The following is an 11,207-nucleotide window of genomic DNA, read 5'->3' as shown; positions in this document are numbered from 1 at the left end:
GACATCTCTTCTGTGCCTACTCCCCAGCACCTTAAACCTGTGTCCCCTTGTGGGACCCATTTCAGCCCTGGGAAAAAGCCTCTGACTATCCACACGATCAATGCCTCTCATCATCTTATACACCTCTATCAGGTCACCTTTCATCCTCTGTCGCTCCAAGGAGAAAAGATCGAGTTCACTCAACCTATTCTCATAAGACATGTTCCCTAATCCAGGCAACATCCTTGTAAATCTCCTCTGCACCCTTTCTATGGCTTCCACATCCTTCCTGTAGTGAGGTGACCAGAACTGAGCACAGTATTCCCAAGTGGGGTCTGACCAGGGTCCTATATAGTTGCAACATTACCTCTTGGCTCCTAAATTCAATTCCACAATTGATGAAGGCCAATACACCGTACGCCTTCTTAACCACAGAGTCAACCTGCACAGCTGCTTTGAGCGTCCTGTGGCCTTGGAACCCAAGATCCCTCTGATCCTCCACACTGCCAGGAGTCTTAAAATTAATTCTGCCATCATATTTGACCTACCAAACTGAACCACTTCACACTTAACACACAAAATGCTGGTGGAATACAGCAGGCCAGGCAGCATCTATAAGGAGAAGCACTGTTGACGTTTCGGGCCGAGACCCTTCATCTGGACTAACTGAAAGGAGAGATACTAAGAGATTTGAAAGTAGTGGGGGGAAGGGGGAAATGCAAAATGATAGGAGAAGACCGGAGGGGGTGGGATGAAGCTAAGAGCTGGAAAGGTGATTGGCGAAAGTGATACAGGCCTGGAGAAGGGAAAGTATCATGGGACGGGAGGCCTCGGGAGAAAGAAAGGGGGAGGGGGGAAGCACCAGAGGGAAATGGAGAACAGGCAGGGTGATGGGCAGAGAGAGAGAAAAAATAACAAACAACTAAATATGTCAGGGATGGGGTAAGAAGGGGAGGAGGGGCATTAACGGAAGTTAGAGAAGTCAATGTTCATGCCATCAGGTTGGAGGCTACCCAGCCGGTATATAAGGGGTTGTTCCTCCAACCTGAGTTTGGATTCATTTTGACAGTAGAGGAGGCCATGGATAGACATATCAGAATGGGAATGGGATGTGGAATTAAAATGTGTGGCCACTGGGAGATCCTGCTTTCTCTGGCGGACCGAGCATAGGTGTTCAGCGAATTGGTCTCCCAGTCTGCCAGACTTAACATTGACTTCTCTAATTTCTGTTAATGCTGCTCCTCCCCTTCTTACCCCATCCCTGATATGTAGTTGTTTTTTTTCTCTCTCTCTCTCTGCCCATCACTCTGCCTGTTCTCCATCTCCCTCTGGTGCTTCCCCCACTTCTTTCTCCCGAGGCCTCCCGTCCCATGATCCTTTCCCTTCTCCAGGTCTGTATCACTTTCACCAATCACCTTTCCAGCTCTTAGCTTCATCCCACCCCCTCCGGTCTTCTCCTATCATTTCGCATTTCCCCCTCCCCCCTCCTACTTTCAAATCTCTTAGTATCTCTCCTTTCGGTTAGTCCTGATGAAGGGTCTCAGCCCAAAACGTTGACAGTGCTTCTCCTTATAGATACTGCCTGGCCTGCTGTGTTCCACCAGCATTTTGTGTGTGTTGTTTGAATTTCCAGCATCTGCAGATTTCCTCATGCTTGCACTTCACACTTATCTGGGTTGAACTCCATCTGCCACTTCTCAGCCCAGTTTTGCATCCTATCAATGTCCCACTGTGACCTCTGACAGCCCTCCTCATTATCCACAACACAAGTTTGAAGTTAATAACTCATCTCCGGGCCACAAACTTATCAATCACCTCTGATGAGTTATTAACTTCAAAATTTCTGCATAATCACTCAAAGAGTTGAACTGCATGTGTGCGTAAGAGGAGCTGTATAAATCATCTCCTTCTACCTTAGGCCACAAACCTATCAATCACTGCTACTGTGGACATTTTCTGGAGGACCAAGATCTGTATGCTCCACAACCGCTGGACTAAGTGTGTAAATGTAGGAGGGGACTATGTTGAAAAATGAATGTGCTAGGTTTTCTAAAATTGACTCCTTCTACCTTGGGCCACGAACTTATCAATCACCCCTCTTAACTACAATGTGACTTCCTTACACTTACACCCAATGCCTGACCAATGAAGGCAATCATGACATTTGCATTTTTCACCACTCTGTGGACTTGTTTGGCCACTCTCAGGGAATTTTGGACAGAGATCTGAAGATCCTACCAGTAACTGTATACTTTCCCCTTATTCTGACCTTCTTCAGACTTGTTCAAATTAAACTCTATCTGCCATTTCCCTGCACACATCTATAACTGATCTACAATGTCCTGCTGTGTCCATTTACAGCCCTTCACATGGTCCGCAACTCCACCATTCCTTGTGTTGTCTGCAGTCTCACTAACCCACCCATTTACAGTTTCATCCAAGCCATTTACAAATATCACAAATGACAGAGGTCCCAGAATTGATCCCTGTGGAATACTGCCGGTCACAGATCTCAAGCCACAATAGCCCTGTCCACCGTTTGTGTTGGTGAGGTTAGATGTTAATGGTTGACTCTGATTATAGAGCAGTGTGATGTCTGGGAGCTTTTCCAGGTTACTTGTTTGTACATAGGCCTTTCAGTACGCTACGGCCACGCCATAGCTCTCTGCTGGCCCACATCACAAAAAGGCAGACTGACCTTTCTCCATCTCCCCCTCTCTGACTTCCATATTTCATCTTCAGTTCTCTCAATCTGTTTCTGTCAATGCTCCTTCCCCATCCCTTTATCTCATCGCCCTTTCCTTCAATCTCTATTTCAAACCCTCTCTCCATGTCCCTTTATCTCATCTCCTCTTTCTCGCACTCTGTCTCACTTACTACCCTCTGTATTTGTCTCAGTATTCAACGTCACCACAGGTTGAAACTTTCTAGTTCAGCACCCTGGCCTGTGACCAGTGCCAGACTGTAGAAATACCCCTGAACATTGTTCTTAAGTGCAGGCTGGCCCGGGGTTTTGTGAGAGTTCTGTTCCTGAGGGTCATCGGTAAGCTGAAGTTTCCATTTGTCAGTAACACTCAGTTCGAATTGTTAATGGCCACTTAGCTTCAGATTAGTACAGATCTTAGTTAATTAAATCTTCGTTAGAATAAATGGGATGGCATGATGGTGTAGCTGAATGCTCTACAGCGACTGGGTTCATTTCCCACTGCTGCCTGTAAGGTGTTTGCACATTCTCCCCATGCCCGCGTTGGTTCCCTCCGGATGCTCCAATTTCCCTCCATGTTCTAAATACAAACGGGTTAGTTGGTTAACACTTGCGTGTAATTGGGTGGTGCGGACTCATTGGGCCGGAACGGTCTGTTATCATGCAGTGTCTCTAAATAGAAATAAAGAAGTTGAAGATCTGTTGTGCAGATTCAAAACATCCTAGACCACAGGAGCTGCTAAACCACAGACCACTAGACTAGGGAGTTTCAACCCGTATTTTTCTCTTGGTTTCTCATCCTCTTTCTCTCTCTTTCTGTGTATGGATTGTTGCAAGTGTTCCTTCTCTTTGTTCCTGCCTCGCTCTTGATCTCTCCAATCTCACATTAGTCTGCTAGTTGTTTCCGTATCTTTCTGCGTCTTTCTCTCACAGCTTCTTTCTTTCTGCTTATCTGTATATCTTGCATGTGAAATCCGGAGTCCAGTGTCATTCTCTGCTTCATTTCCTGTTGACCAGAGTGTCTGAGCCTGTCACACTTCGTTTCACTCAGTCCTTACCCTGACACCAGCTCCCGACCTCCACCAGGGCTCTGGGCATTCAGACCCATCAGCTTAAAATTAGAATTCCTCCTCACAGGTAAAGTGTTGCCTCACCTGGAAGGACTGTCTGGGGCCCTGGATGGTGGTAAGAAATGAGGTGTAGGGACAGGTGTAGCACTTAGGCTTGCAGGGATAAGTGCCAGGTGGCAGATCTGTGGGGAGGGACGTGTGGACCAGGCAGTCGCGGAGGGAACGATCCCTGCGAAAAGCAGAGAGGGATATAGAGGGACAGATGTCCTTAGTGGTGGGGGCATGGTTGATGGGTGTTTCTCCCCAACAGCCAACAGAACGTGAGATGGACCAGCTTCATTCTGCTTGAGTTTTGAATAATAAGAAACAATCTGGCAAAGCAAAAGATCCTGTGGGGGTTAGATAAGGTGTTTATCTGTGGAGGATGTTTCTTTTATTGGGACAGTCGAATAGCATGGACACAGGCCTTTCAGCTCACTTTGTCATGACAACCAAGGGATCTTCCTGAACTCATCACTTTGGTCTGTTTTGTGGAACAGAGGGTCCTAGGAGAACATTCAATTAGCGTTCCTGAAACGTAGCAGCCTGGCCTTCACCCTAACAGGGACATACAGGCTCTGACTACTTGATATGACAGATTTAAAGTCCTCTGCTCAGCAGATTCTCCTTTCCCTGCAAACAATCTCCCAATCAACTTTTGTGAGGTCCTGCCTAACGGCTCCAAAATTTACTCTGTTCATTAACCGGTGACACGGAGATTTCCTTTTCTACAGCTATTTTAAACCTAGTTGAACTATGGTCACTGGACTCAAAGTGCTCACCAACTGACAATTCCATCAACTATCTTTTCAGTCATCTTCTGGTCAAGATGATGCCAAGCCGTGACATATTTTGTGGTTGTGGCTTAGAATAAGTTGCTTTTACGTCTGTATGGATGGTTTAGGGGCAGTGTGGGGAGTTAGGATTTAGGGGCAGAGATGAGGGGAGTTAGAGGTCTGGGGCAATAATTAAAGAGTCAGGGCAGGTGCCAGAACAGAGCCGCATTAGAAGGCCGGTGATCATGGACAGATGTTTGGTCAGTATGATCCCCGTGGACTGATGTCACCTCAGCAGGTGCTGAGACATAGACCAACAATCCCCATGTCAATGATTGAGTTTGGCAGGCCCTGTCAACCTGGGCTGGTGACAGCCTAGGTCACTGTAACTCCCTGGGTCGCCTCAGGCTCGCTCAGCTCGTTCAGCTCGTTCTTGTCTAGGGGGAGCAGCCTTCAGCCCCGCCAAACTGGGTAATCAGCTGGTGTGGATGCTGTGTGATGTCCCCGCCTCGCCCAAAAACCGACAGTACACCATATGTGATTAAATGAGTACAATTTATAAAGGTTACTATAACTAAGTGATTAATAACGATACAGTATATATGAAGAGAAAATTAAAGAAAAGGCACCAAACTTATCAAAGTCCAAACCACTTCGTGCACAGCCGTTGGAGCTCAATTTCTGAAGTCTTCTGGCCACCATTCGATCCCCTCCGAACTCCTCGACTCGCAGCTTAGGACCCTCCGAACTCCTCGACTCATCCAAACAGCTCAGGACCCTCCGAGTGGTCAACCAAGCACATCTAGCTTCATCCCCCCCCCCTCCTCGGAGAATCTCCTGGCCTCGGACCCCCCTTTGGGGTCCAATCCTCGCCCAGCTTAGAGCATTGCGTCCTCTCTCTCGACCCCCTCGTGCCGATCTGCCCAAAAGCCCGTCAACAAAAGCTTACAGACTCAGAAGAAAGAACATTAATCCCCATTTGGTTTACAAAGGAATACCATTCTCATTATCAGTAAATTAGCATTCCTGCTAGTTAACAAAAGGAAACCCTTTCCCAACAGTAACAAAGAAAAAAAAACCCCTTTATACACTTCCTCCACCAAATAAAAGTCATGTCCTCATGACTACTAAATAACTCGCCACCTTTCCTGCCAACACACCGTAACCCAAGCACAAACAGTGATATCTCCTCCCCACACAGTAACCCTCACGCCCTGTTCCTCAGGCGCTACTTAGGCCAACTATCTGGGAGTTCCCTAACCCTTCTGAGGCCTCCTTACCCCCTCACCTAAACCCTTCAGGCTCGGACACAACTGGGGATACCTTGGGCCCACTACCAACTCCTCTCTCAACCTCTCACTCATTCCCCACACTGCACACAGCTAACCCTCCCTGCTACACCTGACTCAATGGGAGAAGGGCCAAAGGTCTCTTCCTCAATCGAGGGAAAGTCAGCAAAAGGCAGCATGTACCACACATCCAGCACATCATCCATCGAATCTGTATTCTTCCTCATTCCTGTGATCGGTGGCTGCTGTTTGATCTTCTCCAAACGGAAACACATGGCCTGCACTGCTCCCGCAGTCTCTTCAGCCTCCTGTTCAGTATTCACTGCACTTCTCTCCAGCTTTTTCTTCCTCATGACTTCTTCCAGATCAACTTTCAGGTTTTGCACTTCATTTGAACTGTCGATGGTCATCTTCAGGTTCCCTTCAAGCTTCCGTTTCTCTCTTCTGAGATTTGTCTGTAATTTCTTCACCTCCGCAAACTCCCCTCTCCGGGTTCTCAGTTTGCTATTACCCTCAGTCAGACAACTTTCTTCATTCTCTCCAACTTGTAAGTCTTCCGAATGGTTCCAGATCACTTTCTCCAGTCTCTCCGTCTTCATTTCAAACTTGATTCCGTAGAGACAGTCACTCACGAGCTGCGACCTTCGCCAGCCCTGGCACGTGTCCCGAAAACACTTTAACTCGGTAGTTCTCAGCTGCTCCTGCAACAACCTCACTTCATATTCTCCTGAGGCAAATCCAAACACCAAGAGATCATCCACATACACCAAAACTCCAAACGCCTCCACATCCCCTATGGTCTTCCACCTGCCCAGCAGGAAGGTTGCAAGGGCTCCAGATATGCCCTGTGGCATCTTTTCGGACCCGAAGACTCCTAGAGAATTTATAACGGCCGTCTTCTCCTTGTCGGCCCCACTCATCGGGATCTGGCAACATCCACTCCTCAGATCCAGCACCTTAAACCATTTCGCACCACTCAGACAGGCCATCGCCTCTCCGGCCCTCAGGGCCATATTCTGGTCACTGACAGTGCGCCTCTTCAACGCAATACAATCCACACACACGCTCTACGTCTTCCATGGCTTCAGGGGCCAGTCGCCGCAACCTCTCTCTCTCCGAGGTGTCTTCAGCAGTCAATTCCCCTCCCTCGTGGTATTTCGCAGCGTCCACTAAGAGGGTCTCACCCTCAGATACTTCCCCCAGGCCGTACCGCCACTGGCTCTTGTTTGAATTCGATATCAGCCCAATGCTGCTACACACGTCCACACAAGCAGCTCGAAACTCTGGGTGCATCGACAATGCCTCCAAGCAATGCTCACCCGCCTCCTCCGGGCAGGCCCCCAAGCACACCAGCAGGATATTGGTTCTCTCTCGAACAGAAACGCTGCCCGTCTCAACAGGGTCCGGACACATCAGCATTAACGATTCATGAACCTCAGTCTCCTCCACATTTGCCTCCAAGAACTCCATTTTCACTGACCAACAACCGTCGTCTGGATAATCACCGGCACTGGTACCCCAAATCTCCAGTGTCCTCAATGTCATCAAGGGTAAATGCTTCCAATAACGGTTATGAAACAAACTGTACAGCAACTTAACCGGCGCCCCGGTGCCGAGGATGGCTTTAACTTGACTTCCATCCATCTGTAACAACACCTGTGCGCGTGGCCCCTCTAAGCCTTCAGGAATAGGTTCTGTTCCTTTCGGGAGTTCCTTGGTACATTGCTGGGAACGTGCTCCCCCAGAGACCCCAAGCCATTCCCCCACTGGGCCTCCTCTAAGTTTCCCGACACCTCTCGAATCAACGGAACAACTGATCCCCTTGACAGATCCCCTTGGCACCACAAGCAATTTATCTGCCCCCCTAGGCAAAAAGGGATACCCTAAAAACTTCCCACCAATCTCCTGCCACGGATATGATAAGCCCCCCAGCTGCGGCATTTGACTTCCAGTTGAACCACACGCATTTTCCCACACTTTCCCAGAACTGGCAGCGGTCACTTCGAGGTAATTGCGCCCGACAGTTCTAACAAAGTCACCAGCCCGCCTACTCAAACTTTCAACCCGTCCCTGATGCTTTCCCTCAGCCAAGCACTGCCACTCACCCAACAACTGAGGGGTCCGCTCCGCCCACGCCTCCGCCCCTTTAGGGCTAGACGTTATTCCACAACCGGGCGGAGCTCACCACTGCTGAAACATCCCAACCTGTCACTCCTCACTCTCCAAACAGTACGGACAGCCCATGGTCCCACCACCATTTTGTCAGCACTAGTCGGAACTCGAACAACAACCTCCAGGCTACCAACAGCAGCCACCCCACCCAACACACACGCAGCGATAACCAGCAATCGCACACCCACAAAGGCAGACCAGCTCTTCGCCGCAGACACAATTTAAAGAGGGTGATCTCACAGCTTCCACAGAAATCAATCCCAGACGAGCACCCCACAATGTAACTCCCTGGGTCGCCTCAGGCTTGCTCAGCTCGTTCTTATCTAGGGGAAGCAGCCTTCAGCCCCGCCAAACTGGGTAATCAGCTGGTGTGGATGCTGTGTGATGTCCCCGCCTCGCCCAAAAACCGACAGTACACCATATGCGATTAAATGAGTACAATTTATAAAGGTTACTATAACTAAGTGATTAATAACTATACAGTATATATGAAGAGAAAATTAAAGAAAAGGCGCCAAACGTATCAAAGTCCAAACCACTTCGTGCACAGCCGTTGGAGCTCAATTTCTGAAGTCTTCTGGCCAGCATTCGATCCCCTCCGAACTCCTCGACTCATCCAAACAGCTCAGGACCCACCGAGTGGTCAACCAAGCACATCTAGGTTCATCCCCCCCCCCCCCCCCGGAGAATCTCCCGGCCTCAGACCCCCCTTTGGGGTCCGATCCTCGCCCAGCTTAGAGCATTGCATCCTCTCTCTCGACCCCCTCGTGCCGATCTGCCCAAAAGCCCGTCAACAAAAGCTTACAGACTCAGAAGAAAGAACATTAATCCCCATTTGGTTTACAAAGGACTACCATTCTCGTTATCAGTAAATTAGCATTCCTGCTAGTTAACAAAAGGAAACCCTTTCCCAACAGTAACAAAGAAAAAAAAACCCCTTTACATCAGCAAGTCCCGGGGTCTATGGCCCATGCGAGTCTGGAGACCGAAGCTCAGAGTTCAAAGCCCAGTGATCAATTAGTCCTGGGATCCATATTGAAGGTCAAAGGCCAAAGGTCAGAGAGTCCTGATGTCAAGGTTGGCATGTCCAGAAATCAGAGGCTTGATGTTTGTGAGTCTGGGCCAAGTACGACCTACCAGGTTGGTGAGACCTGGTGTTGGAGGTCTGTGCAAGTGCAGAGTTTGACGCCAAATTCTGTGTTTAGTGAGCCCTAGAGTTGACACTGAAGACCAAAATTGTCAGAGTGTCCAGAGATCACAGGCCTGAGGTCTGTGAATCTGGGCTACGGATTGGAGATTGGAAGCTTGGAGACAGCCTGTCCTTGTGTTAAAGGCCTGACTGTGTGTGTGAATGGGTGGGTGTGTGTATTAAAAGAAAAGGGACGTCTGTGAGTGGGTAGGAGTGTGAATTGGCAGAGAAGGGGGTTGTGTCTGAGTGGGTTTGGTGTGTATATTGGGAGAAAAGGGGTTTGTGTGTGAGTGTCAAAACCACAGACAGCTGCTCAGCAGATTCGGCAATTGCATGTGTCACCTATTATTATTTCATTATGGTGGTATTTAATTGTAACACCTGTTGAGACAAGCAAAGCACAGCTGCCTGCTTGCATTCGGCCTGAGAAATTGGACTGTCGAGTTAACTGACCCTAAAGACTAGCATTATTCATTTTATATTTAGTTATTCCTTTCGGCTGCAGTGTTGGCTTTGTTCTTCATTTGAGAGTTTTAGTTAGCAGCAGTTTTAGTTTTAGTTAGCTAACATTTATTGTTTTCTTTTCCCCTAAAATACTGTTCGGTTAAAGGCTGTGAACTATTGACCCACTTCAGTCTCTATCTGCACTTGGGCCAAATCTGAATGACACAGCGAGTCTTGACCACGTAAAAGTTGATCCAGCAGAGAGAGAACAGCTGACTTTGTCCCCGAGATTCATTGGCCAGGTAGGGGGCAAGTTACAGGCAATTGAATTAGTTCTGAGTGAAGTTACAGAAGCAATGAGGCAGATAATCTTGTGCGGACAAGTTCTGTCTTATCTAGAGAAGCAGGTATCATCCCTCGCAGCAACTGTTCAGCAGCTCACAGCAGACATTCGGAGTCAGGGGTCTGCGATTTCTGATCTCACGGTTGCTGTCCACAACCTCAGCACAAACAGCCAGTGTCAGTTGACAGCAATTAGCATTCTTGCCAACATAATTCAGCAGCCTCTGGTTGCCTCAGTTCCACTCCCAGCATTTTGCAGGTCCTCTTTTTCTGTTGACCTGACAACCTCTGCCACTACTGCTCTCACTCTTGTGCCAGTCCAGAACCGACTCCAGCTTTCGGACCATCATTGACTCCTGCGTCCGTACAAGAACTTGAGTATTCCATCATTGGGCAGGTACTCTGGTGATCCCCTTGGCTGCAGAAATATTATTACCCAATATGAACTGACGTTCCAAGCCCAACCTGATTGTGTTGGTGATGATACGCAAAAATTGGCATACATGGTCAATTTCCTAGCTGGACCTCCACTCAGCCTGTTCACTGCTTTATCAGGCAAGGGTACCCTGCAGCCCAGCCATTCCGACATTTTTTTGCTGAGTTGAGGGTTTTTGACCTTCCAGTATGGGGTCAGGAGGCTGCCTACCGACTCCTGGACCTGTGCCATGGCTGAGGGAAGGCGAGGGTCCTATGCAGTCAAATAATGCACATTTGCAGTAGAGACAGAACAGAATGAAAGATCTCTCATCACTGCCTTCCAGCTTGGACTGAATATGGGGGCCAGCACGAGATTCTGGATGATCTGATTAATCTGGCTATTGGAGTTTGCAACCAAGTATTTGCACGGTGCAGGGAAAGAATGTCTCAGATTTCCCAAGTACCATCTAATCACCTTCTTTCTTTGCACTCTCCCCCTCCCTCGCCACCCAGCACCCAGTCCGTGGAGGAGCCCATGTAAGTGGGGCACATGCACCTATCTCAGGATGAACGAGAGCGGCGCAGGAGAACAAGTTCCTCCCTCTATTGGGGTGATCCAGGACATTTCTGGGTGGCACATTCCAAGCGTCCGGTGCATGACGATACCTGTCAGCAGGGAGGGGTATCCTGCCGGGTCAGTTCTCTCTTCAGTCAGCTTCCCCTAATTGTGTCATGCTCGCAGCTTCCTTGTCATAGGGGTCTCGAACCCATGAATATAAAGCATTT

Source organism: Hypanus sabinus, chromosome 29 (assembly GCF_030144855.1).
Source record: "Hypanus sabinus isolate sHypSab1 chromosome 29, sHypSab1.hap1, whole genome shotgun sequence".
Taxonomy (NCBI): Eukaryota; Metazoa; Chordata; class Chondrichthyes; order Myliobatiformes; family Dasyatidae; genus Hypanus; species Hypanus sabinus.
This window is presented reverse-complemented; position numbering follows the sequence as displayed.